Source organism: Salvelinus alpinus, chromosome 31, assembly GCF_045679555.1.
Source record: "Salvelinus alpinus chromosome 31, SLU_Salpinus.1, whole genome shotgun sequence".
Lineage (NCBI taxonomy): Eukaryota > Metazoa > Chordata > Actinopteri > Salmoniformes > Salmonidae > Salvelinus > Salvelinus alpinus.
Window position 1 is genome coordinate 29,697,886 of NC_092116.1, and position 11,484 is coordinate 29,709,369.

Consider the following 11,484-nt stretch of genomic DNA (forward strand, 5'->3'; position numbering starts at 1 on the left):
GCACTGTAGATATAGCTAACAGCACTGTAGATATAGCTAACAGCACTGTAGATATAGCTAACAGCACTGTAGATATAGCTAACAGCACTGTAGATATAGCTAACCGCACTGTAGATATAGCTAACATAGCACTGTAGATATAGCTAACATAGCACTGTAGATATAGCTAACATAGCACTGTAGATATAGCTAACATAGCACTGTAGATATAGCTAACATAGCACTGTAGATATAGCTAACATAATACTGTAGATATAGCTAATATAATACTGTAGATATAGCTAACATAATACTTTAGATATAGCTAACATAATACTGTAGATATAGCTAACAGCACTGTAGATATAGCTAACAGCACTGTAGATATAGCTAACAGCACTGTAGATATAGATAACAGCACTGTAGATATAGCTAACAGCACTGTAGATATAGTTAACATAGCACTGTAGATATAGCTAACAGCACTGTAGATATAGCTAACAGCACTGTAGATATAGCTAACAGCACTGTAGATATAGCTAACATCACTGTAGATATAGCTAACAGCACTGTAGATATAGCTAACATAGCACTGTAGATATAGCTAACATAGCACTGTAGATATAGCTAACATAGCACTGTAGATATAGCTAACATAGCACTGTAGATATAGCTAACATAGCACTGTAGATATAGCTAACATAGCACTGTAGATATAGCTAACATAACACTGTAGATATAGCTAACAGCACTGTAGATATAGCTAACAGCACTGTAGATATAGCTAACATAGCACTGTAGATATAGCTAACAGCACTGTAGATATAGCTAACAGCACTGTAGATATAGCTAACAGCACTGTAGATATAGTTAACAGCACTGTAGATATAGCTAACCGCACTGTAGATATAGCTAACATAACACTGTAGATATAGCTAACATAACACTGTAGATATAGCTAACATAGCACTGTAGATATAGCTAACATAGCACTGTAGATATAGCTAACATAGCACTGTAGATATAGCTAACATAGCACTGTAGATATAGCTAACATAGCACTGTAGATATAGCTAACATAGCACTGTAGATATAACTAACATAATACTGTAGATATAGCTAATATAATACTGTAGATATAGCTAACATAATACTTTAGATATAGCTAACATAATACTGTAGATATAGCTAACAGCACTGTAGATATAGCTAACAGCACTGTAGATATAGCTAACAGCACTGTAGATATAGCTAACAGCACTGTAGATATAGCTAACAGCACTGTAGATATAGCTAACAGCACTGTAGATATAGTTAACATAGCACTGTAGATATAGCTAACAGCACTGTAGATATAGCTAACAGCACTGTAGATATAGTTAACATAGCACTGTAGATATAGCTAACAGCACTGTAGATATAGCTAACAGCACTGTAGATATAGCTAACATAACACTGTAGATATAGCTAACATAGCACTGTAGATATAGCTAACAGCACTGTAGATATAGCCAACAGCACTGTAGATATAGCTAACATAGCACTGTAGATATAGCTAACATAGCACTGTAGATATAGCTAACATAGCACTGTAGATATAGCTAACATAGCACTGTAGATATAGCTAACATAGCACTGTAGATATAGCTAACATAGCACTGTAGATATAGCTAACATAACACTGTAGATATAGCTAACAGCACTGTAGATATAGCTAACATAGCACTGTAGATATAGCTAACATAGCACTGTAGATATAGCTAACAGCACTGTAGATATAGCTAACAGCACTGTAGATATAGTTAACAGCACTGTAGATATAGCTAACAGCACTGTAGATATAGCTAACCGCACTGTAGATATAGCTAACATAACACTGTAGATATAGCTAACATAGCACTGTAGATATAGCTAACATAGCACTGTAGATATAGCTAACATAGCACTGTAGATATAGCTAACATAGCACTGTAGATATAGCTAACATAGCACTGTAGATATAGCTAACATAGCACTGTAGATATAACTAACATAATACTGTAGATATAGCTAATATAATACTGTAGATATAGCTAACATAATACTGTAGATATAGCTAACATAATACTGTAGATATAGCTAACAGCACTGTAGATATAGCTAACAGCACTGTAGATATAGCTAACAGCACTGTAGATATAGCTAACAGCACTGTAGATATAGCTAACAGCACTGTAGATATAGATAACAGCACTGTAGATATAGCTAACAGCACTGTAGATATAGTTAACATAGCACTGTAGATATAGCTAACAGCACTGTAGATATAGCTAACAGCACTGTAGATATAGCTAACATAACACTGTAGATATAGCTAACATAGCACTGTAGATATAGCTAACATAGCACTGTAGATATAGCTAACATAACACTGTAGATATAGCTAACAGCACTGTAGATATAGCTAACAGCACTGTAGATATAGCTAACATAGCACTGTAGATATAGCTAACAGCACTGTAGATATAGCTAACAGCACTGTAGATATAGCTAACAGCACTGTAGATATAGTTAACAGCACTGTAGATATAGCTAACCGCACTGTAGATATAGCTAACATAACACTGTAGATATAGCTAACATAACACTGTAGATATAGCTAACATAGCACTGTAGATATAGCTAACATAGCACTGTAGATATAGCTAACATAGCACTGTAGATATAGCTAACATAGCACTGTAGATATAGCTAACATAGCACTGTAGATATAGCTAACATAGCACTGTAGATATAACTAACATAATACTGTAGATATAGCTAATATAATACTGTAGATATAGCTAACATAATACTTTAGATATAGCTAACATAATACTGTAGATATAGCTAACAGCACTGTAGATATAGCTAACAGCACTGTAGATATAGCTAACAGCACTGTAGATATAGCTAACAGCACTGTAGATATAGCTAACAGCACTGTAGATATAGCTAACAGCACTGTAGATATAGTTAACATAGCACTGTAGATATAGCTAACAGCACTGTAGATATAGCTAACAGCACTGTAGATATAGTTAACATAGCACTGTAGATATAGCTAACAGCACTGTAGATATAGCTAACAGCACTGTAGATATAGCTAACATAACACTGTAGATATAGCTAACATAGCACTGTAGATATAGCTAACAGCACTGTAGATATAGCCAACAGCACTGTAGATATAGCTAACATAGCACTGTAGATATAGCTAACATAGCACTGTAGATATAGCTAACATAGCACTGTAGATATAGCTAACATAGCACTGTAGATATAGCTAACATAGCACTGTAGATATAGCTAACATAGCACTGTAGATATAGCTAACATAACACTGTAGATATAGCTAACAGCACTGTAGATATAGCTAACATAGCACTGTAGATATAGCTAACATAGCACTGTAGATATAGCTAACAGCACTGTAGATATAGCTAACAGCACTGTAGATATAGTTAACAGCACTGTAGATATAGCTAACAGCACTGTAGATATAGCTAACCGCACTGTAGATATAGCTAACATAACACTGTAGATATAGCTAACATAGCACTGTAGATATAGCTAACATAGCACTGTAGATATAGCTAACATAGCACTGTAGATATAGCTAACATAGCACTGTAGATATAGCTAACATAGCACTGTAGATATAGCTAACATAGCACTGTAGATATAACTAACATAATACTGTAGATATAGCTAATATAATACTGTAGATATAGCTAACATAATACTGTAGATATAGCTAACATAATACTGTAGATATAGCTAACAGCACTGTAGATATAGCTAACAGCACTGTAGATATAGCTAACAGCACTGTAGATATAGCTAACAGCACTGTAGATATAGCTAACAGCACTGTAGATATAGATAACAGCACTGTAGATATAGCTAACAGCACTGTAGATATAGTTAACATAGCACTGTAGATATAGCTAACAGCACTGTAGATATAGCTAACAGCACTGTAGATATAGCTAACATAACACTGTAGATATAGCTAACATAGCACTGTAGATATAGCTAACAGCACTGTAGATATAGCCAACAGCACTGTAGATATAGCTAACATAGCACTGTAGATATAGCTAACATAGCACTGTAGATATAGCTAACATAGCACTGTAGATATAGCTAACATAGCACTGTAGATATAGCTAACATAGCACTGTAGATATAGCTAACATAGCACTGTAGATATAGCTAACATAGCACTGTAGATATAGCTAACAGCACTGTAGATATAGCTAACATAGCACTGTAGATATAGCTAACAGCACTGTAGATATAGCTAACAGCACTGTAGATATAGCTAACCGCACTGTAGATATAGCTAACATAACACTGTAGATATAGCTAACATAGCACTGTAGATATAGCTAACATAGCACTGTAGATATAGCTAACATAGCACTGTAGATATAGCTAACATAGCACTGTAGATATAGCTAACATAGCACTGTAGATATAGCTAACATAGCACTGTAGATATAGCTAACATAGCACTGTAGATATAGCTAACATAATACTGTAGATATAGCTAACATAATACTGTAGATATAGCTAACATAATACTGTAGATATAGCTAACAGCACTGTAGATATAGCTAACAGCACTGTAGATATAGATAACAGCACTGTAGATATAGCTAACAGCACTGTAGATATAGATAACAGCACTGTAGATATAGCTAACAGCACTGTAGATATAGCTAAGGTGTAAAACGTTGAGATAACTTAGCCAGGCTGGAAGGAAGCCTGTCACATATACTCCAGCCTGATGGACGGAGGGAGAAGAGGGGAGAGATAGAGACAGAGAGGGAGACAGAGAGAGACAGAGATGGAGACAGAGAGAGACAGAGATGGAGACAGAGAGAGACAGAGAGAGAGAGAGAGAGAGAGATAAGGAGAGAAACATCCAGATCTTAAATGCAAACATCACTGTGGCTGAGTGTGTGTGTGTGTGTGTGTGTGTGTGTGTGTGTGTGTGTGTGTGTGTGTGTGTGTGTGTGTGTGTGTGTGTGTGTGTGTGTGTGTCTGAAACGTCAGCGTAGCAAAGAGTGTTTAGCAGTAAGTCTGAGCCCTGGATAGAGAGAGGATGAATGGAGAGAGGAGAGAAATGATAGAGAGGGACAGAGAGGAGAGGAAAGAGAGAGGGATGGAGAGGAAAGAGAGAGGGATGGAGAGGAAAGAGAGGGGGATAGAGAGGAGAGAGAGAGGGATAGAGAGGAGAGGAAAGAGAGGGATAGAGAGGAGAGGAAAGAGAAAGGGATGGAGAGGAAAGAGAGGGATAGAGAGGAGAGGAATGAGAGAGGGATAGAGAGGAAAGAGAGAAAGGGATAGAGAGGAGAGGAATGAGAGAGAGGGATAGAGAGGAAAGAGAGAGGGATAGCGAGGAGAGGAATGAGAGAGGGATAGAGAGAGAGAGGAATGAGTGAGGGATAGCGAGGAGAGGAATGAGAGAGGGATAGAGAGAGAGAGGAATGAGTGAGGGATAGCGAGGAGAGGAATGAGTGAGGGATAGCGAGGAGAGGAATGAGAGGGATAGCGAGGAGAGGAATGAGAGAGGGATAGAGAGGAGAGGAATGAGTGAGGGATAGCGAGGAGAGGAATGAGAGAGAGAGGGAGATAGAGAGCTCTGCAGTGCTCCTACTTAAGCTGCTCAAACAGAGAGACGGGTGGTTGTGTGTGTGAGCAGGACACTCTTTCAAATATGTCTGCGCTTCAATCCCCAGTCTCTGTGCTGACTGTGTTTACATGTGAAGCTTGCTTGTAGGACTGTTCAAAGGAAAATTCCACCCAATGACTATCTTTTGGTATTTGTGTCATTAGTCTATTGTTGACTACTGCTACTCGCTGTTTGTTTGTTACCTATGCATAGTCACTTCTCCCCCACCTACATGTACAGATTACCTCAACTAGACTGTACCCCTGCACACTGACTCGGTACCGGTGCCCCCTGTATATAGCCTCGTTATTGTTATTCTTATTGTGTAAAATTATAAAAAGTTTTTACTTTAGTTTATTTGGTAAATCTTAACTCTTTGTTGAACTGCACTGTTGGTTAAGGGCTTGTAAGTAAGCATCTCACGGTAAGGTGCTACACTTGTTGTATTTGGCGCATGTGACAAATAAAGTTTGATTTGATTTGATTAGAGTCACCACCCCAAAAATGTGCATGTCAGCAATCAAGTTTTCAAGATGTACAACTTTCAAAATATAGAAGTACAGATGATGCTGCCTTTGGTATCATATGATGCTTCAATACATCATACTGGCAAAATGTCTATTTTTAAAGTTGTATATCTTGAAAACTTGATTGCTGACATGCAATTATTTTTTTTGGGGGGGGGGACTATAATAAATAATGGACTAATGACACAAAAACCAAAAGATAGTTTTTGGGTGAAATGTAACCTTTAAAACAGTCAGTTACCAAGGCTACAGTAAGTAGTAGTAGTGTGTGTGTGTGTGTGTGTGTGAGATTGAGTGAGTCTTCATTCCTGCCGATCGATGAGAGGAAAGATGGGGCTGACACACACAGTGGTTAATACGTGCTCTACCTCCCGTGCAACAGAAGTCCAGACCCCTCGGTCCGATGTGTTACTGAATGATGAAATGATCATGGAATTCTCTACTGTAACTACATTCCAGTCTGTTAATACTTGTTTTACATTATAATGAACAAATGTCATGACGCAACTTGTGACGACTTGTTTTTGCAAAGTTGCTCCAGATTTTCACCATAACCCCAGACGACCTCACTTGTATTGTCACATGTGGGACTTCCTCAATATATTGGGCCGAACACAATATTACACACACACACACACACACACACTGCCTGCGTCCCAAATGACAACCTGTTCAGGATAAAGTGCACTAATTTTGAAGTGCACTACCAGGATCCACATGGTCAAACGTAGTGCACTACCAGGATCCACATGGTGAATAGTAGTGCACTACCAGGATCCACATGGTGAATAGTAGTGCACTACCAGGATCCACATGGTGAATAGTAGTGCACTACCAGGATCCACATGGTGAATAGTAGTGCACTACCAGGATCCACATGGTGAATAGTAGTGCACTACCAGGATCCACATGGTGAATAGTAGTGCACTACCAGGATCCACATGGTGAATAGTAGTGCACTACCAGGATCCACATGGTCAAACGTAGTGCACTACATAAGGAATAGGGTACCATTTGGGACGGGTCTAGTACTACACATTATAAAATGGTTCGTTTTACACACCCAAACAATATTGCACAAGAACAGCTACCGTATAAAATATTACTTAATCCACTGGTTTGCTGGAAATGTTACACGGTTTCACAATCTACTGGCACTGCTTCTTGAAAAGATTGTAGATTTCCAGGAAAGAACACAGAACCATGAAACCAGAAATAAATTCAGTCTTTGTGTTTTATCCTCCATTTTTATTTTAAATGTTGTCTACATCTGGAGCTGCTTCATATTTTAATTATCAAATAAAAACCAACCAATCAATCACCAACCAACCAACCAACCAACAACCAATCAATCACGAACCAACCATCAACCAACCAACCAACCAACCAACCACCAACCAACCAACCAACCAACCACCAACCATCAACCAACCAATCACCAACCAACAAACCAATCACCAACCAACAAACCAATCACCAAACAACCAACCAACAATCACCAACTAACCATCAACTACCAACCAACAAGCCAACCATCAACCAACCAACCAACCACCAACCAACCAACCATCAACCAATCAGCAACCAACCAACCATCAACCAACCACCAACCAACAACCAATCATCAACCAACCAACCAATCATCAACCAATCATCAACCAACCAACCACCAACCAATCATCAACCAACCAACCAACCAACCAACCAACCAACCAATCACCAACCAAGACAAGGCCGATATTTTAGCCAAAATGCTGTATTTATTGAATTTACAGTGATACAGTTAATATTATTTCATCCAGATAAACATGATGGCATCCTGATGTCAGAGAGAATAATACTATGATACAATCAGTCATTTCTACATTCAGTGTCAACAAACGGCACCCTATGGCACCCTATGCCCTATGTAGGGCACTACTTTAGACTAGAGCCATATGGACCCTGGTCAAACGTAGTGCACTATATAGGGAGAAGGGTGTCATTTGGGATGAATCCTACAGTATCCCCCTCTCTCTCTCTCTCTCTCTTAAGTGGCTTGGAGCTCAGAGAGAAACTCTTAAAGTGGGGAGAAGGGTGGAGGGATGAAGGGGTGGAGGGATGGAGAGAGAGAAGGGTGGAGGGATGGAGAGATGGAGGGAGAGAAGGGTGGAGGGATGAGAGAGAAGGGTGGAGGGATGAGAGAGAAGGGTGGAGGGATGAAGGGGTGGAGAGAGAGAAGGATGGAGGGATGGAGAGATGGAGAGAGAGAAGGGTGGAGGGATGGAGAGAGAGAAGGATGGAGGGATGGAGAGATGGAGGGAGAGAAGGGTGGAGGGAGAGAAGGATGAAGGGAGAGAAGGGTGGAGGGAGAGAAGGGTGGAGGGAGAGAGAGAAGGATGGAGGGATGGAGGGAGAGAAGGGTGGAGGGAGAGAAGGATGGAGGGAGAGAAGGGTGGAGGGAGAGAAGGGTGGAGGGAGAGAGAGAAGGATGGAGGGATGGAGGGAGAGAAGGGTGGAGGGAGAGAAGGATGGAGGGAGAGAAGGATGAAGGGAGAGAAGGGTGGAGGGATGGAGACAGAAGGGTGGAGGGAGAGAAGGGTGGAGGGAGAGAAGGATGAAGGGAGAGAAGGGTGGAGGGAGAGAAGGGTGGAGGGAGAGAGAGAAGGATGGAGGGATGGAGGGAGAGAAGGGTGGAGGGAGAGAAGGATGGAGGGATGGAGGGAGAGAAGGGTGGAGGGAGAGAAGGATGGAGGGATGGAGAGAAGGGTGGAGGGAGAGAAGGGTGGAGGGTGGAGGGAGAGAAGGGTGGAGGGAGAGAAGGGTGGAGGGATGGAGAGAAGGGTGGATGGAGAGAAGGGTGGAGGGATGAGAGAGAGAAGGGTGGAGGGATGAGAAGGTTGGAGGGAGAGAAGGGTGGATGTATAAGACAGGACGGCAGTCGACAGCCTTAAAGAAGGCCTGAGGGGAGGAAAGGGAGAAGAGTTGCCACACGGTCTACAGTGTGTGGAGGGAAATGTGAAGCTAGCCCTCTAGGCTAAACTGAATAAGCCCCCAGGCTGAGTCTCCCGGGTAGGAAATTGGCTATCAGTGTTAGCGAGCCAAGAGCAACCTTCTGGCTCGGTCTTTAGGTTTCATTTAGATCTTATTTGATACATGTACACAAAGTCAATGGAACTCTTCAGCACGTAGAACCACTGGCCGTGTTCTAGAACTTCTAGTGTTCTACAGTAGAATTCTCTGGCCGTGTTCTAGAACTTCTAGTGTTCTACAGTAGAATCCTCTGGCCGTGTTCTAGAACTTCTAGTGTTCTACAGTAGAATCCTCTGGCCGTGTTCTAGAACATAGTAGAGTCACCTAGCTAGCTAATACAGTGGTTCTCAATCCTGGTCCTGGGGACCCAAAGAGGTACACATTTCTGTTATTGCTCTAGCACTACACACCTGATTCAAATCATCCAAGCTCGATGATCAGTTGATCATTTTAAAATCAGCAAACACTAAAATGTGTCCCCGTTCGGGTCCCCAGGACCAGGGTTGAGAACCCCTGATTGACACGATAAACTATTTAAAAAGAGGAAGAGAAACAGGGTGATAAAAGTGTAATCACTTTAAAAATACTTTAAAAAAACGTATTCTCATCAGGACAAGTGTGTTACACATACTGGGCTGTTCCCCAGAGCAATATAGACCGGATTACTAATACGATCATTGTACACACACTGATCAAATCAAACATTTATTTTATGCCCAAACTAATGTTCCGATGTACATAAATAGATATAAATTGTGATAAAATAAAGACAACTTTTTGGGTCTCAAAAGCACCCTGGAACTTTAACTTGAAAAAAGTGATCTTCTCCCCTATAGTACCCTAGCAATGGTCCTGTGAACCATACATAAAACACGGATCATTCAACACAGAACATGTTTAAAAACTTACAAATTCACCCTCACTACTAAAAGAGTTGTACCTCTCCCAACCTGACTATCAATTATCACAAAAAAAGAATGTACGTTTCTTCTTATTTTTTTTATTATATGTGTTAGAATGTTAAAATAAACAATGATGGTGAATATACACATTGGGGGGGACATTAAACCAAGATGGACAGGCAGCAAGAGTCAGCGGTGGAGGAGAGGTGAGGAAGAGGGAGGAGAGGTGAGGAAGAGGGAGGCAGCAAGAGTCAGCGGTGGAGGAGAGGTGAGGAAGAGGGAGGAGAGGTGAGGAAGAGGGAGGCAGCAAGAGTCAGCGGTGGAGGAGAGGTGAGGAAGAGGGAGGAGAAGTGAGGAAGAGGGAGGCAGCAAGCGTCAGCGGTGGAGGAGAGGTGAGGAAGGAGAGGGAGGCAGCATGCGTCAGCGGTGAAGGAGAGGTGAGGAAGGGGGAGGAGAGGAAGAGGGAGGGGGAGGAGAGGTGAGGAAGAGGGAGGAGAGGAAGAGACAGGCAGCAAGCGTCAGTGGTGGAAGAGAGGTGAGGAAGGGGGAGGAGAGGAAGAGGTGAGGGACAGAAAGATTCCAAAATGTCTTTCACTTCTAGAACATCTCAAACACTTCCCCCACTTCCACTATCACTCCTCCATCCCTCCTCCCCTCCATCCCTCCATCCCTCCTCCCCTCCTCCCCTCCATCCCTCCGTTCTGCCCAGGGGCACCTATAGTCAGTAGTACAGGTCATGTAAAATGACAACAACATAGAGATACATTTACAGATGAATAATACTAGCAATATTACAGCCACAGAATATTCTACATGTACAGGTAACGTCTGCAGCCCAAATGTAACCTATTCCCTATCTAGTGCACTACTTTTGACCAGAGCCCATATAGAAAAGGGTGAAGGGTTTGGGACACGGACCAACATGTGACCAGTTCACAAGCAAAAACCAAACAAGGTGGTAAAGAAATAGATTGTTTTCATACAGAAGATAGATGTTGGTATGATGTGACTGCTGGTTTCTTCTTGACACACACACACACCTGCCTTCTCACTTTCCCTTACAGCGTGTGTGTGTGTTTGCAGGTAGATGAGAAGAAAGAATGAAAAGATTGAGGGAATGAAAGAGAGAGGTTGCAGTGGCCCTTGGTTTGTAGCTGTGTAGCAGTGCAGCTGTGTAGCTGTGCAGCTGTGTAGCTGTGTAGCTGTGCAGCTGTGCAGCTCTGCAGCTGTGTAGCTGTGTAGCTGTGTAGCTCTGCAGCTGTGTAGCTCTGCAGCTGTGTAGCTGTGTAGCTGTGTAGCTGTGCAGCAGAGGCCGAAGGGAAAGATGCCCACGTGTCAACTCCACCTTTAATTTAGACCTGGT

The 11,484-nt window shown here is 41.4% G+C and overlaps 1 protein-coding gene across 3 annotated transcripts in view; it reads right to left on the reverse strand.

Annotated features, from left to right (window-relative positions):
- Nucleotides 1-7,944: 7,944 nt before the first annotated feature.
- The window catches only part of LOC139561427 (1-phosphatidylinositol 4,5-bisphosphate phosphodiesterase beta-3-like), a 112,684-nt gene continuing 109,144 nt past the window's right edge, over nucleotides 7,945-11,484 (reverse strand). For all 3 annotated transcript variants that reach the window (XM_071378504.1, XM_071378505.1, XM_071378503.1), the window contains one exon: nucleotides 7,945-11,484. This exon is cut by the window's right edge and continues 3,765 nt beyond it. The gene's annotated coding sequence lies outside the window, so the exon portion shown is untranslated.